The 16113-nt window shown below is 34.7% G+C and overlaps 1 protein-coding gene across 11 annotated transcripts in view; it reads left to right on the top strand.

Annotated features, from left to right (window-relative positions):
* The window catches only part of LOC149076594 (uncharacterized), a 307582-nt gene that overhangs the window by 177674 nt on the left and 113795 nt on the right, over positions 1–16113 (top strand). For all 11 annotated transcript variants that reach the window (XR_016194077.1, XR_016194076.1, XR_016194078.1 and 8 more), the window contains one exon: positions 944–1014. The gene's annotated coding sequence lies outside the window, so the exon portion shown is untranslated. The remainder of the gene's footprint in view (positions 1–943; positions 1015–16113) is intronic.

Here is a 16113-nt window from a genome sequence, read left to right as displayed (position 1 = left end):
AGGAAGGCAGAGTCATGTGTCTCCAGTGGTGTATATGGTAGCATGCTTGCCCGGTATGCAAGAGGGCCTGGGTTCGAGTCCCGGCGGAGACGTGAGACGTGATGACCGAGCTTACCTCAGCATAATATCCGGAAAATAATTGTTTCCTTGAGTACATCAAAAGTTTCTGTGCGAAGGTTTTTAACAGCTGGCTGATGCGAATACTACTCGTAATAATAATACTCGTAATTTAGGAAAGAGAGAAAATTCAACTGTCCATGCGGGGAATCGAACCCATGTCCTCTCGCTTGCCGAGTGAGCACCCTAAAAAACTAGGCTGCAAAGACGACAAATATCTCAACGCTTCCTTAGAGCTCGTGTGCACTGAACGGTACCGTAGATGACGGTTGAACCTGATTCGGGCAAAAGCTCACAAATGCTGACACTGCCACCAGATTGCGACTTATTCAAGGAAAAATAGCGGCAATCGTTGCCCTTGTAGTCTAGTGGTCTAAACGCACATCCGGAATGTGAGAGGACGTGAGTTCGATTCTCCCCGTATGGGCTGTTGAATTTTCTCCTTTTCTAAAATTCATCTTCGCATCAGTCAGCTGTTAAAAACCTTCATATGGATAGCGAAGAGTGACATCATCCTCGTAAAAGCTTCTGTGTGCACCATTTCATATACGGAGACGCATGTGCATATAAAAATACATTGTAATAATTTTTTTTACGTAATAGGTTAAAATTAATAATATGATTAAAATGTTAAAATTCTGTTTGTCAACAAGAAATTCATGGTTTTCTTTTTTAAATTGCACTACGATACCATATTTATGATCTCATTTATATTCTTGTTATTGTGGAATTGCATATTTTCTCTCTATTATCAGTTTCCAGTGCTTTAGCAAGAATACCTTAAATAAAAATTATCTTCTCTTCATTTTCTTAATTTTTTTTTCAGATTTCAAAAGACATTTTTCCCAAATTTCATGTCATTTGGATGTACATGTTATTGAAGTTGCATCGATACCCGTAAGTAAATAATGTATTCCATCTTGAAATTTAAACGTAAAATAATTATAAATATAACTCTTTAATACAAAATATCATTAGACAATAGAGTGGAGCAAAAAACACTTCCTATTTTTGAATTTATATTGCCTAAGCCGTTAAACGGTTTCAAACTGGCTAGAACGAATTGTCTCCAAATTTCAGCCTAAAATATTGTCATCTTGAAGTTCCCCACCTCAAGTGAATTTTTATTAAGGGGTCTCCTATCTTTTAACATGGTGGAAGAACAACTGTGCTCTAGTGGATATAACATTTAAAATATTATTTAACCATTGATTTATTGAAAATTTGTTACGAATATTTTTGATTGCATATGCCAACCTATGCTAGTGCGAAATTTTACGTATCTCTAATACTTACTTGTTCGCAACTTTTCAAAAAATTCAATTTTTAACCCCATGAGTGCATGATAAAATAGCATCATATCAATGTAATTGAATAGAAATTCATTCAAAATAAAGTTCAGTTTATAAAATGGTGAAGAAAGTTGAGATTCATTGACTCTTTTCTTTATTTTGAATCAATTTTTATTCATTTACATTGATGTCATGCTATTTTATCATGCGCGTAAGGTGTAAAAAATGGATATTTTGAAAATTTGTCTGATATATTTACGTAAAATTCGCCTTGGTATAGGTTGGCATATGCAATAAAAAATAGGTGTACCAAATTTTAAATAAATCAATGGTTAAATAATATTTTTATTGATATTTCCACTAGAGCACAGATTTTCACCATGTTAACTGATAGGGGATTCCTTTGTAAATATTCAGTCGAGGTAAGGAACCTCAAGGTGGCAATATTTTCGGCTGAAATTCGGGGACAATTTGTTCTAGCCAGTTTGGCGTCATTTCATGACTCGAGCAATATGAATTTTTAAAAAAAAAAGTGTTTTTCGCTCCACCCTATTAGGTAATTTCTTTGATAAACCGACGCAAAAATATCAACTAACAACAAAGTAAATTATGAGCCAAAAAGTTTTAGTTTGACTCTAAGCTGTATTTAAATACAAACTACAATGAAACTGCAGAGGTATTTTACAAAAATTCCAATGAATATGAATTTTGTATTAAAAGAACCAAACAAACATCTTGTAAGATTTTAAAAAAAAGTTTTAAACGAAAATTATAAAATGAATAAAACATTTGAAAGGTTAAAAAAAGAAGAAACACATGAGAAGATGATAGAGTCAGTTTCGTTCTTAAAAGAAAGATGAAATATCGCGAGAGATATTGTATATATATTACTTTGAAGCTCGATTCTAAGCAGTTGTGTCCGAAACAAACAAAGAAATAAAAAAACATACCAGATGAATTCACATTCCACAAAAAAAATTCTTTATAGAAAAAGTATTGAAAAGGTGAATGGCATAAGAGGGTATATTTCGTATAATGCGTGGAAAGAGAGAAGAAAAAAGGAGGAGACTTCACAGATATGTCCCTCAATAACTCGCTGATTTCAAAAATTTTTCAGGCGTAAAATTCAGCAATATTTTGCCCCCCCCCCCCTTTTCGTCTCTTTTTATACAATTTTTTTTTTATAAGAATGGAAGTTGAAGGCGGGTGCAGAACAGCATACACCCTTCCACGTACATAGGAATTCTTTTACTCTTTTTTTCCCCCACACCGAATTCCGAAAAAATAGAAGGTATTTGTGGTAGAACGCTTTTAATACCGCTGACCAACAACGGCTGAAATTGAAAATTCACCCTAACCCAGTTCTTCCACAAATGTGAGAGAAGAATAAAAAAAAAATTATTTTTTTAGAGAACGAGGAAAAAAAAGGAGAGGAAAAAAATTAAATTTAAAAAAAATGAGTGAAAAAATTCGACAGAAATTTTTTTTTTTTCAATTCCCGAAACATTTTGGAGTTTGTATGTTGTATTTGAAAAGAGGATAGAAGTGGAATGTATGAAAGATGAAACTATGACAGTTAGAGCAATGCTAAAGGTTCCGGTCTGTGATCTTCTGTGGGTATGTGTATTCTGTAGTATATAGAAAAAAAAAATATATATGTGTGTGTGTGTGTGAAAAGGCGCTACCACGCATTTTGCCGTGAAAACCGTAACTTCGGATAGGGGGGGGGGGAAATAGTGAGAGAAAATTAAATTCTACCTTTTCTGATATGATATATGATAAAAAAAAAAGTAGATAGGAATGGGATTCGTTTGAAGAGCAACTTTCGCATTGCGTTATCCGTTTCGAAAGTATATTTTTATTTTTTGAAATAAAATCAAGAAATCGGTATCCACCGAACTAACAAACTTCGACGAAATATAGAAAATGCTTTTTTTTTTCCTCCCCTTTTTATATTATTTTGAGTAACATGAAACTTTTTTTCTTCACGGTTTCCGTTAAAGATAGATTTATGAGTGCGAAAAAAATGAAATCGTATAAACTCTGGTTTATCCAGCTTGACTTAAAAAAACAAATTCAATTTTTGTGCGTGAACATGAATATTTAGGTGTTAATTTTCTGTTGTTTTTAAATATAACTAGCGAGAAGATTATTTTTTTTTACTTTGTTTCTGAACTAAAGCCGGGAATTCACTGTAATGTATCGAAATGCGATTTATAACTTTGAAAACCAAACACACCCCGCTTCCCAAATTTATAACTGCAGGGAGTATCTGGATAATATAACAAGAAGTATATTATCCTCTAATTTTACACTTGCACTATTTCAGTTGAATTTTTAATTTATCTGATTTAATTATATTTAATTTGATAGTCGTGAAATGGATTTATACGAGAAAAACTCTGCAGTAAAAAAAAGAAAGAGTAGACTGTGTCGAGACAAGGCTGCAAGTTTTTAAAGCATTAGAGGCTTTGAATTCTTTCGGATCTCCAAAAAAAACAATTTTAAAACCATTTATTAGTTATATTTCTCGTTATTTTGGGGAGAAAACGAATCCGCAATTTTTAGACCATAACAGTTAATTTTTCTTTTCAAATACTCGTCATTGGCTTTTACATCGGTACATTCTTGTAGAGTTGCTAAGAAAATATATTTCCAATTATATAAATCTTAGCAAACTTATAAATATATTTAAAACTTTATTAATGTATTTTTTATTAATATATTATCTAAGGAGCTCTCACATAATGTGATAGCAGGCCAGGTTCTCAAGCTATACTAATTTTCAATGTGTGACACGACAGTTTATTCGTACTTCATGTTTGCAACACTATTTTGTTTCCGACGACCATACTGAGATAAAAAATCTTTATCACTAGAAACTTTGAGAATGTTCGTTTACGTAATGAGATGTTCAACATTTCCTTCGCTCGCGTTGTTAAGAAGCTACCATTTTGGATTCAACGTCTGAATATTTTTCCATGAACATCAAAAATCGTGTCGTTCTTAAATCGTATTCACATCAAAAAAAGTCATAAACATCACAATAAACCTTTTTGAACAAATCCTATACATTGTGATCGAACAAATTCACTATCTACAATTGATCATAAGAAATCACCGTTCACAAATGAAAATAATTGTTCAGCAAATTATCAAGCGAAATCAATGTATCACAAAATGAATCAAATAAAATAGAAATTCCCGAATGATCAACTAATAATGAATTTTACAAATGATCAACTAATAATGAATTTTACAAATGATCAACTAATAATGAATTTTACAAAGGATCATATAAAATCACTGTTCACAAAGGATCATATAAAATCACTGTTCACAAATGATCATATAAAATCAATTCACAAATGACCAAACAAAATCGCAATTCTCGAAATGACCAAACAAAATCACAATCCTCAAAATGATCATACAAAATCATATCACAAATCACTGTTCAAAAATAACCAAGCTAAATCCCAATTCGTAAATCATTATACAAAATCCCAATTCGCAAATCATTATAGAAAATCCCAATTCGCAAATCATTATACAAAATCACAATTCGCAAATCATTATACAAAATCACAATTCACAAATGATCATGTAAAACCACTGTTAACAAATTGACCAGGTAAAATCACAATTCACAATTGATCATGCAAAATCACAATTCACAATTGATCATGCAAAATCACAATTCACAATTGATCATGCAAAATCACAATTCACAAATGATCATGCAAAATCACAATTCACAAATGATTATGCAAAATCACTGTTAACAAATTGGCCAGGTAAAATCACAATTCACAAATGATTATGCAAAATCACTGTTAACAAATTGGCCAGGTAAAATCACAATTCACAAATGATCATGTAAAATCACAATTCACAAATGATCATGCAAAATCACTGTTCATAAATAATCATACAAAATCAATTTACAAATGACGAAACAAAATCAGGATTCACAAATCATTATACAAAATCAGGATTCACGAATCATTATACAAAATCAGGATTCACAAATCATTATACAAAATCAGGATTAACAAATAATTATACAAAATCACTGTTCACAAATGATTATAAAAAATATAGTTCACAAATGATCAAACAAAATCAATTCACAAATTACCAAATATAATCAGAATTCCCAAATAGCAAGAAAATCAAAATTAGCAAAATCATTATACAAAATCACCAGTGATCATTCAAAACCATAATTCACAAATGACGAAACAAATTCACAAAAAAAATCAAGTAAAGTCACAACTCACAAATCATAACACGAAATCATGTCCAAATAAAAAATCACTGTTTATAAATTTCAATATTCAGTATTGATTTCCAAATGATTATACAAACCACTTTTCACAGATGATCGAACGAATTGCTATACCAGAATAATCGTTTGATTAGAAAGGAATCACGTTTCCCTCAGCGTGTAGCAACTACCATTTTGGGTATATTTGCTTAATAGATATATGTCTGCATGTCGGAGGTAAATGGCACCATGCCACAAAAGTGAGAGCCGTTTAAAGATTGTTTCAGTACGTTGTCCTATGGAGTTCGCTAGCTTTATAAAATGAATGTCTCTGTTATAGTGACGGACTCGCGATGCGAGGATCCGGGTTCGAATCCCACAGTGGTGGTCGGCTGAAGTTGGTTTTCTGTGGTTCCCAACTTCAAGGCGCAAATGCGAGCTGATCTCCCCGTTAAAAAGTCTCGCCACAGACAGCAACAGTCCCACAACGATAAATCATTCAATCATAACACTTCACTCATAGTTAGAAAAACTGGTGGCAGATGGCAGCACTACACATAACAAGCATTACAGAGAAACAAAAATCAACTTCACGTCAGGTTTCACTACACGTACACGCACATTCCCGCATGTACCGATTCGTTGGGGGTTCCGCGGGGTGCATGTGGGGTGTAGCAGTAGTAGGTAGGGCCTCCAAAATATGGCTCGGGGATCCATGGTGTTCTTAAGTCAGCCACCTCGTTGGGCAATTTGCCTGTTGTGGCGTTGTATTTGTATTGTATTGTATTGTATTGTATTATTTATACATATTGAAATAGCACTTCAAGGCATTGTATTGTATTGTATTATTTATATATATTGAAATAGCACTTAGTGTCTTATACCTGTGCGTTATAATAATTAATAGCGTTATCTCAATATTGACGAATATGGACATATTATCCTTTACCTCTGGCATACAAATACATAAATGTGTAAATTTTATGCAGTTATTTTTCAATCTGTTCGGATCACACACGTTGCCTGGTACTGAGTACTAGTTGACTGAAAAAAAGAGTAATTTTTCATTTTGTTCCTTAATTCGTATTGGTTTTTTGTTCCAACAACAATTTCTCCGAAGAAACAAAATCCGGTAAGTGTTTTTCCCCCTCCAAAAATATATTCATAGTATATATGCATTTTTTTTTATCCAAAGTTTTCAAAAGAGTAAATTTAAAATAAGCGATATAAGTGTCTCATAAGCAGCCATTCACGGGAAATATATTTAAAACAATCAAGTTATGGATTCACCATTACACGTGAACGCCTCACCGGAGTATTAAGTTACGTAATATTTATTATGACGTTAAAGGAAAATTTCTGAAAAGTTTATTCAAAACCTGCTCCAAATAGAAAATTCGTTGAGAAGACGAGAGACCAGCGGCGTCCATTGATTTTTTTTTTTACCTCGAGCGACCCCTTCCCCCTACTCTTTCTCTAGGGTTCGTTCGCCATTTTCTCTCCTTTGCTAAAGGCAATGCTTTGGACCGTTCACAGCCTGGAGCGGATAGGAGCTAATGTTAAGCAAATTGGAATTTTGTGGCTGGAGTTGGTGAAGTGTAGAAAAAAAAGCTATGCGATAGAGAGAGAGCTCTCAATGAAAATTGCCTCCACGTGCCTAAGGAAAACAAAACACGCCGTGTTTTTGCTGCTTCTTATGTGTTGTGTGTATATATTTTGTTTTCTGTGTTGAGCTCCTCTTTGGGTTGACTACGCCGTTGGCTTTTTGATACCCCCTATTGACTCTGCCCACGGCTCATGTTGAGCTCAATCGAATGTTCTCAGTTTTCTCACTTCGGAGACACCCAACATCTCGAAACGGAGGATAAATTTGTGTTTATAAGCAAGTTTGCTTCTTTTATATGTATATAGTATATAGCTTGTATATATATATATAAAAGAAGCAAACTTGTTTATAAATACAAATTATATATATATATATATATACACACATATTATGAACTATAAGTGGCTCATTGTAAAGGCATCATGATGAATATTTTATCGTTATAGGTTATCGCCTATATTATATTGCCTGAAAATGATTCGCCCGGTCCCGGTTTTGGCATTACCAAAATGTTCCTTTGGGATTGATGTTGCAAAATTTAGATAACTGGATTCAATAGACCGTATTGCCAAAAAATAGGTGGAAGCTGTGTCATCGACACGGCCACAAATTTAAGCTCTTTCAAAACTTTTTACTCTGCAATATTTTTACGATACAATCATATGTGTATATCTGGCTGCCAAATGCAACTGGATAAGACTTCATATAAATGAAGTATTACAGGATTTGTCTCGACGAGATTCATCTCCATCTTGTATATGCAGTCAAACTCGGATATAATGGCCACGTTCATAACGGCACCTCTTTTATAAAGTCAATAGTTGGTGGTCGCAGCCGATTCCCGTAAAAAAAGAATGTTGATGAGTTAGGCCTTGCTTTGGTTGTTGCATTTTCATTGACGTTATACGTCAATGAAAATGCAACTGATGGATTGAATGGCAACTGAAAATGAATGGATTTTGTTAAAATTTTCATGGCATTTTCACTCGAAGTTCTTATAATTATAACTGATCACATTTAGGGAATGTTAATCTGTTATTGTATTGATACCTAACGATGAACATTTAGGCATATACAATGTATATGCCTAAATCAATATGATTCATAGCATCAATACAATACATGAGACACGGGCATTACCGTATTTTTCTGTGTAATTTTCCCCCTTTCCATATTTATAATCTTTGCAAAAATTGCAAACAAAGATAATGTGCATAATTTAGAAATTACGTTACAATGCATTATGACTATGTTACAGAGATTCATCACATGCGTTATGTTCAGCTTTTTTTCCTGAATACACTTCAATTCATTGCAGACTTGTAGCATTTTCGCTAAGGGTTGTTTATGAACAATAATAGGCAATTTTGCCGGAAATTGCCTGTGACCTAAGAATTGGCGATGACCCATATTTGTTCCCAATTTCCCACACATTTCTCCATAAAATATGACCACTCTAATTGTAACATTAATGAACTTCTAACTTCATATATAGCATTTGATTACATCTGATTATATTTTTTACCATTTCTTAAGTTCTTGAAAACGTCAACCTCGATTGTAATGTTACCTCAGATATAACGACAAAATTTAGCGGAATCTTTGATGTCGCGCGCGCGCGTTATAACCGAGTTTGGCTGTACTTCCTGAGATATGGTATAAAAAATTGTTACGGATGTGTAACCGCGTGCCTAGTACGCAAACCAGAAGACGCATCAACACTAATGAGGTGCCGTTGAATTTTTAGCAGCGAGATGTATTCGTATACGATAATACGTTCGCATGTTTCATGTACCTCTTCAGATATGTGTGTTTAAAGCAAGGGAGCTTAACCTTTAGGAGAGTGTAGTCCACTTCAATCGTTTGAAAAGAAGTGTTGGCCATTTAAGTTATCTGTAAACATACCGCGGGCCTCTTAACCCTTTATGTCTTGACGGTACTCTAAAGTACCAGGTTAGATATAATTTGTTTTAAACTAATTAATTGTTTCGAAAACATTGTTTTTTGTGTGTTTAATCAGAACTAAAAGGACCTACCCAATAATTTACATGATAAATATTTATTATTATAAGTGCATTTATGCTTTTATTTCAATTTATTATAACTTTCTTCTTATTCTACTTTTCATAATGTCGGATACAAAGGGTTAAGTGCTCTAGACTGTGCCGCGGGTCACTCAAGTGATCTGGGACTATGGCTAGTGTCACCTTGGGATGTTCCTCAGGTCACTTGAATTATCGGTAAATGTGCCGTGAGTCACTTAAGTCATGTGGAAATGCGACGTGAGCTACTTGACTAATGTGGGACTGTGCCACGGGTAACTTAAGTGATTTGAAACTGCACCGCAGGCTGCTCAAGTACTCTCGAACTGTGCCGTGTGTCATTCAAGTGATCCGTAAATGTACCACGGGCTACTTAAGTGATTTGCAAATTTTCCACCTAGTTCATTTATACAAAATTATGTTTGTGGCCACAGATCACATTAGATGACTCCGAGGGCCATGGGTTCAGCATTTATGGTTCAAAGCTTTTCATTAACTTTACGGATATGCATTCAGTTTGATCTTGAAAGATGATTGGAAAGACGTATTCAAGTTAAAGCGGCACTTGCATGGTGAAATACCTTACTAAACATGACGGTTATAAACGTAATTATTGTGCAAAAACCGTGCTTGGATCAGAATATGTATCTCGGTTATGATGAAACTCGAATTCTTTTTATACAAAGATAATAGAAGGAAAAAAAATTCTTCATTTTATATATATAGCACTCACTCTTCGCAGAATTAGTGCTCGTATTATTCTGAGTGGAATACACACTCTCAGTGCGGCTTAGTGAAGAACAACCGCTGACAGTTTTATTGCTCAGCTTGATGGATGCCACTGGCAGCCAAGTCCTTTCAACCTTTCTTGCGGCCTTTACGGCTTTGTAGTTTTTATCTGGATAAATCTTCTTGATCGCCATTCCATCTCTTTTGCGCCAGGGCGTGACCACTTTATTTTATACCCCCGAGGACCTTACGTACCTCATCTCAGAGTATCGAGATGATTTTCAATTTGATGTCGTCCATTATCCGAAGACCTAAACTGTAATTATAGCACTCAAAGTGTTGTATCGTTCGTTTAAGCATTTCTGAATTAACCATTCTTTTTTCTCTTCCACGTGGAAAAGAAAATGTGCATGAAGATTGTGAAAATTTGAATTTAAAGAATTGTATATTTGACGTAAATTGCAAAACAACTATATAACTACTATTTATATGATAAATATTTTCGGATGTGACTATCACAAACACGCACTAAATGGTGATCGTGAAATTGTTTGATCGTCCAATTTTGAAATAACCCCCCAACATATAATAATAATATATATATACTATAAAACACGATAGGTTTGGGAGATAGAAATTTGGTCCAACTCTTAATTAGCATTAAAATTTCCTGCTCAAAGCGTTCTCTCCCGCTTACAACGTTTTCCATGAAGGTTTTTTGAAACGGTATCTACTGTATATACGAATTTTAACAGCTATTTGAACAAAAAACAATTCATGTTTTTTTGACTTACTTTTGTTGAAGATCAAGCGAGATGTGTGGTATAATTTTTAATTTTTGAAACTGTCTGCTTCCATGAAATAATGAAAATGGATTACATGCAGTTTACATTGCCTGGAACGAATCGTGAAAAAAAGCTCCAGTAAAGCCAGGTCTCTCTGATATTAGGCGATTTATTTGGGTTGGGTAGGGGGCTCATTCAGGGGACGTTGGATGTGTTTTAGAGCTGCGGTTGCTCGCCTTGAACATTAGGAAAATTTCAATTCTTGAATCGATTCTAGGCTAGAACACCCACATGCTACACTACTATCGATGCAGCTGGGCTCACATAGTAAGACCTTGATGTAACGTCAATTAATTTAAACGTCACTGAGTTTTTGAAAGTTCTTGTTAGCATAAATAGCAGGTTAATTATACTCATTATGATTCACCCCTTTTTTGGGGAACTCCTTTTCATTTGATTTCGAGAGGTGACGTTATACCGATTGCTGACTGGTATATAAGACGACGTCTTTCTTTCCTCCGTCTCGGAAAATGTCACTGGACAAAAAAAACCTCAGCAACCTTTCTGAAGGCGGGTCAAAATTGAAACCTTTTCAATTTTACAGCAATATCCGTGTTCCTCAGGTTCTGAAGAATATGGATATTGCTACGAAATATTGAGAAGTTAAGATACGCTGCCCTGGACAATCCAAGTTGTACTTGATCAGTTTGCACTACTCTGTGCCATAATGCCAGCACACCCTGCTCCACTTTTAAAAACAAAAATGAACATCTTGTTCAATTTTGGGTTATAGGTTTGTGCCATTAATAGTTCTTGCACAAATCAATTTTGAAATTGCATTTACGGAGTGTATGTAGGGTATGCAGGGTGCGTAAACAGGGTGTTACTTGATTCCCCTTGCCGCATTTTACTAGTGAACTGTCGATCTTAGAGGCATACTTGCTCATTAGAAAAATTATTAAAATAACGTGTAGAACTCACATACGTTGTTGCAAGGGGTCGAATAGTTATTAAAATAACAGTAAAAATAACTTTTTATACGGACACCCCTCTCCTCAAAAACCCAATTCGAAAGTTGTTGCCCCGTCTCTCTCGAGGCCATCAAAGAAAATGCCATCCTTCCAAGTTCAATATTTGTGTTAATTAACTATACAACCTCTTGCAACATGACGTTGTCTGAGTTATACACGTGATTTTAATAATTTTTCAAATTGGTAGTATGCCGGTAGGATCAACGGTTCACCAGGAAGATGTGTCAAAGGAAATCAAGTGATCACTGTAGGTTTTATAGTTAACCCCCCCCTTCCCCCACCTTTGTAACATAGTTTCACCCCTGTCTTTTACAGTGAATGTATTAAGAATATCCAACATGGCTGAATCAAGTTATAAATCTTAATAGTTAAAAATCGAAGAAATAACTTTTTATGGTTTCATCATTTCATGGTAGATACTGACAATAAGTTCCTTTAGGAAAATTCAGTTCTTCCAGAAAACAAATCGACAGCTGACCATAGCCTAATATAGTCTCAGCAATTTGTTTTCTCGTTTATTTTTTCTCCCTACTTTTGGTAACTAGACAAATTCGAATGATAACAATCTACGGCGATCGTGATTTATAGAATTTTATCTCACCGTAATCCTCGCTCATAAATCCAGTTTATATTTCAGATCGCAATATATATTTTTCTTTTTTCTAGTATACAGTCAGTTATATAACTATATAATACTGTCCTTCTTTCGTTCCTTCAATTCCTTCTCTAGATACGACAAATCTAAATCACGGAGAGAGCGAACCGGAAAAATGGGCCGTAAACTGCGTACCAACACTCTGCGAATAATAATAATATAAAAAGTCTCCAAAAAAAAGCAGTCTTTCTTTTCCCCTCTTCCATTTTAAGGCCACTTTTTCAGGACCAAAATCTCATATCCCTTTTTCTTTTTTTGCTCTAGGAAAAAGTCTAAAAGTTTAAATTCTGCAAACAGAAACCGATTCCAACTCTCTTTTTTTGCCTTGCCGAAGATGCGTGTGTAAGGAGAGAGAAGGGGGCGATGAAGAAGAACGTTCCGGGTAAGAAGGAGACAGAAAGACCTGGAAAAAAATAAAAAATAAAAAACTCAGGAATATAGCGAATATAGCCTTGCGGGATTTATGCACACCCACACCCACGACCTACGAAGTATCACCAACGGGTCTCTGGTCTTTTTTCCCCGGACTATCGCCCTCCACGTATACATCTTTAAATCTGATCCGTAAGTAGAGCCGTGCGGTTGATGCGGCATTTGCTGCCGAACATCCGCAAGGTTTTGGCGACGGATAAACGAAAAAAACTAAAAACAAAAGAATAATAAAAAAGAGAAAGAAAAGGGAAGAAAAAATGTCCTGGAATTTGGATTTCAGCATTTGTGTGTGGTAGAGGTGGCTACGAGATAAGCATTTATGACGTAGGGTTGTAGCACAGTAACGTACGCTAACAGCCAATATATGCCGCCAACTTTCTTCTGTTTCTGGTTTGCGACTTCGCCAAATGCGCTGATTAATATGGAAGATTATTAATTATTATCGATCAGTTTTTTAGGAAGTGGATAAAATATCTGTTTGTGTGTTTTGATTGACGGACAAATAAATAATTGGGAGAAAAACACTATAAGAATGTTTTCTATTCTCAATTCAATATTCTACAATGCATAAGTTCAGTGTATTATGACCTATTCTGAATTTTTCTTCAATTCATTTATTCCATCTTCTCCGCAAAGTCATTCTAGGATTGATTGATTGTTGACCGCTCACGTCCAGAGTTGTTGTGCACAAGAGGCTGGGTCGTGTCGGAGAGCATTTCCTATTTATTCAACAAACGAAATAATTATATACATTCTAGGGAAACAATACATCAGAAAGTCATTCTAGGAATTTGATAGACCAAGATTTATATTTCGAAGTTGTTTTGAAACAGCTATGATGAAAAAGGTATAAAAAGTATCGTTGCTGAACAATTTATTTGACTCATTTGTTGATCGAGGCAGATTTGCACATTTTAGGACGCTTCATGCGGTGGCTTACTTTTACGGTGTAATTTTGGGGAAGCTACATTTAGTCCCTTAATCAAAATGTAAAGCATAAGATAATAATTTATCATCAAAACAGTACATTTTTAACCAATGTCGTAGTGGGGAGGGGGATGAAGTTTTCTGATCCTTTCCCTAACGAAACGTTTGAAAACTACTGATATACAGGGTGACCGCTTAAGCCCCTTGGACCAAATTACTGGCGAATCGTTGGTCCTAGACGCATATACTTCCAATTAGAAAAAGTATCCAAATAACGTGTAGCATTCGGATATGCCATTCATGTTGCAAGGGATTGTATAATTATTAAAATAAAATAAAAATTAACTTTTTATACGGACACACTGTGCCCAAAAACTCAATTAGAAATTTTTTACCATGTCTCACCTGAGGCCAACAAAAAATTCACATTTCTAAGTGCAATATTCGATGAGATATTTGAGTTCAAAAATTGGGTAAAAGGTTAGAGCGGGGAAAAATAAATAAATAAATAAATATATATATATATATATATATATATATATATATATATATATATATATATATTTATATATTTATTTATTTATTTATTTATTTATTTATTTGTTTTTTGCCTCTGGAGAGACAGGCAACAACTTTCTAATTAGGTTTTTTGGGAAAGGGTGTCCGTATGAAAAGCTAATTCTTTTATTTCGATAAATAGACACCCCCTTGCAATATGAATGACGTATGTATCTTCAATTAACACAATATTTGAATACTTTTCTAATTAGAATTATCCTTCGGAGATCAACGGTTTGCCTGTAATTGGTAGCTAAGGGACTTAACCGGTCACCCTAAATAAATGGAATAACATAGTTTTAAGTCTATTATTCTGTCCCTTTAGTTTCGTCCCCCCTCTTTCCGAAATACCAGTGGCGCCCCCCCCCCCGAAATAAATTTCTGGCTATAACCAGGTTTTCCACTGCAAATGTATTTATTCTTTTTTGAAATTATACTCGTATGGTTTCAAAGTTTGTTTATCTCCAAACCCCCCCCCCCTCCCAAATCTAAGAGCGTGTTTCATTTCCCTGTTTATCGTAAATATCATAAGGAAGTCGTTTCGATATTAATCCAAGCGGTAATCTTATTTCTTGTTATTCAAAAAAGGAAGTTCTAAATTGGGTTTTATTTTCAAACAAAAGAAAATGAGATGAGTTTTTCGCCAAATTCGTGCTAAACGGTCGTATTCAGGTAGACCCGATCGAGAAATGCGTGACTAAAAGTGAGGTTGGGAAGAAAAAGATTGGGCGGGGGGGGGGGTATGTTTTAGAGTAGCAAGCAGCCAGGAGGTGAGACAATGTTTGAAGAGCCATTTTACGGCCCATGGCTGGACAATAAGCCAGATGGATGAGTCCAAATAGCCGCAGGAGGGCGCCTTATCCTGTCTCTGTTTTCGCATCATAAATCGGCTTTTCAGCTCTCTGCATCCCTCCATCCCTCCTAGTTATAACCACTGTTATATGTGGAGGATTCATTCCTCTCCCGAAGATATTTCCGTTTTTCGTCTCCCTTTCTCCTCTTTTTTTAGACACACACACGGAGGACATAAATACATAACAGACAATGCACTGGTATCATGCGCAACAATTTTATTTTTATTATTAGTATTTCGAACAGGGTGAGAATTTTTATTACCCTTTGATTAAATGGAAAGAGATGCTTATTTATGTATATGCTGCAACTGGGCCTTACGATTCGGTGAATTTATTTCAGTGAACAACAAGGCAGTTTCACTAGAATCTACTCATCGGCCCTAGACTTTCTGTCATCTTTGACAAAATCACACTAATCAAATTAATTTTATGCAGATTTATCTAACGTATGGATGATTTTGGGTTTGCATCCAGACTTTGCGTTTGCATCACCGCTTTATTTCGATTGTATTGAACCTCCAACATCTGAGTTTGATTGCAATCAATCTCTCACAAAAGAAGAGAAAAAGAAAAGGGAATTTACGCTTCCGCAGTGAAAGAAGCATTTCTATGACCATTCTAAAGGGTTAAATCAAACGCTTCGTTAAAATAATATTATAATTTTTCATCAGATAGTAGTAGTGATGAAATCAAAAGAACATTGGGTATCTTGAAAATGTAGTGATAGAATTTGAAAAATTTAGATAGGAAAGATGCCATAGAAGTGTTCTATTTACGGTTTGTTTTTCTCTTTCACGCGATAAGTAAACCAAATT

The sequence above is a fragment of the Pholcus phalangioides genome, unplaced genomic scaffold, assembly GCF_987345545.1.
Source record: "Pholcus phalangioides strain wild (caught in Gottingen) unplaced genomic scaffold, Ppha-v1.0 ptg000015l_1, whole genome shotgun sequence".
In the NCBI taxonomy this organism is placed as follows: domain Eukaryota; kingdom Metazoa; phylum Arthropoda; class Arachnida; order Araneae; family Pholcidae; genus Pholcus; species Pholcus phalangioides.
The sequence above is the reverse complement of the archived record's forward strand: the minus strand, read 5'-3'. Positions and strand labels throughout refer to the sequence as shown.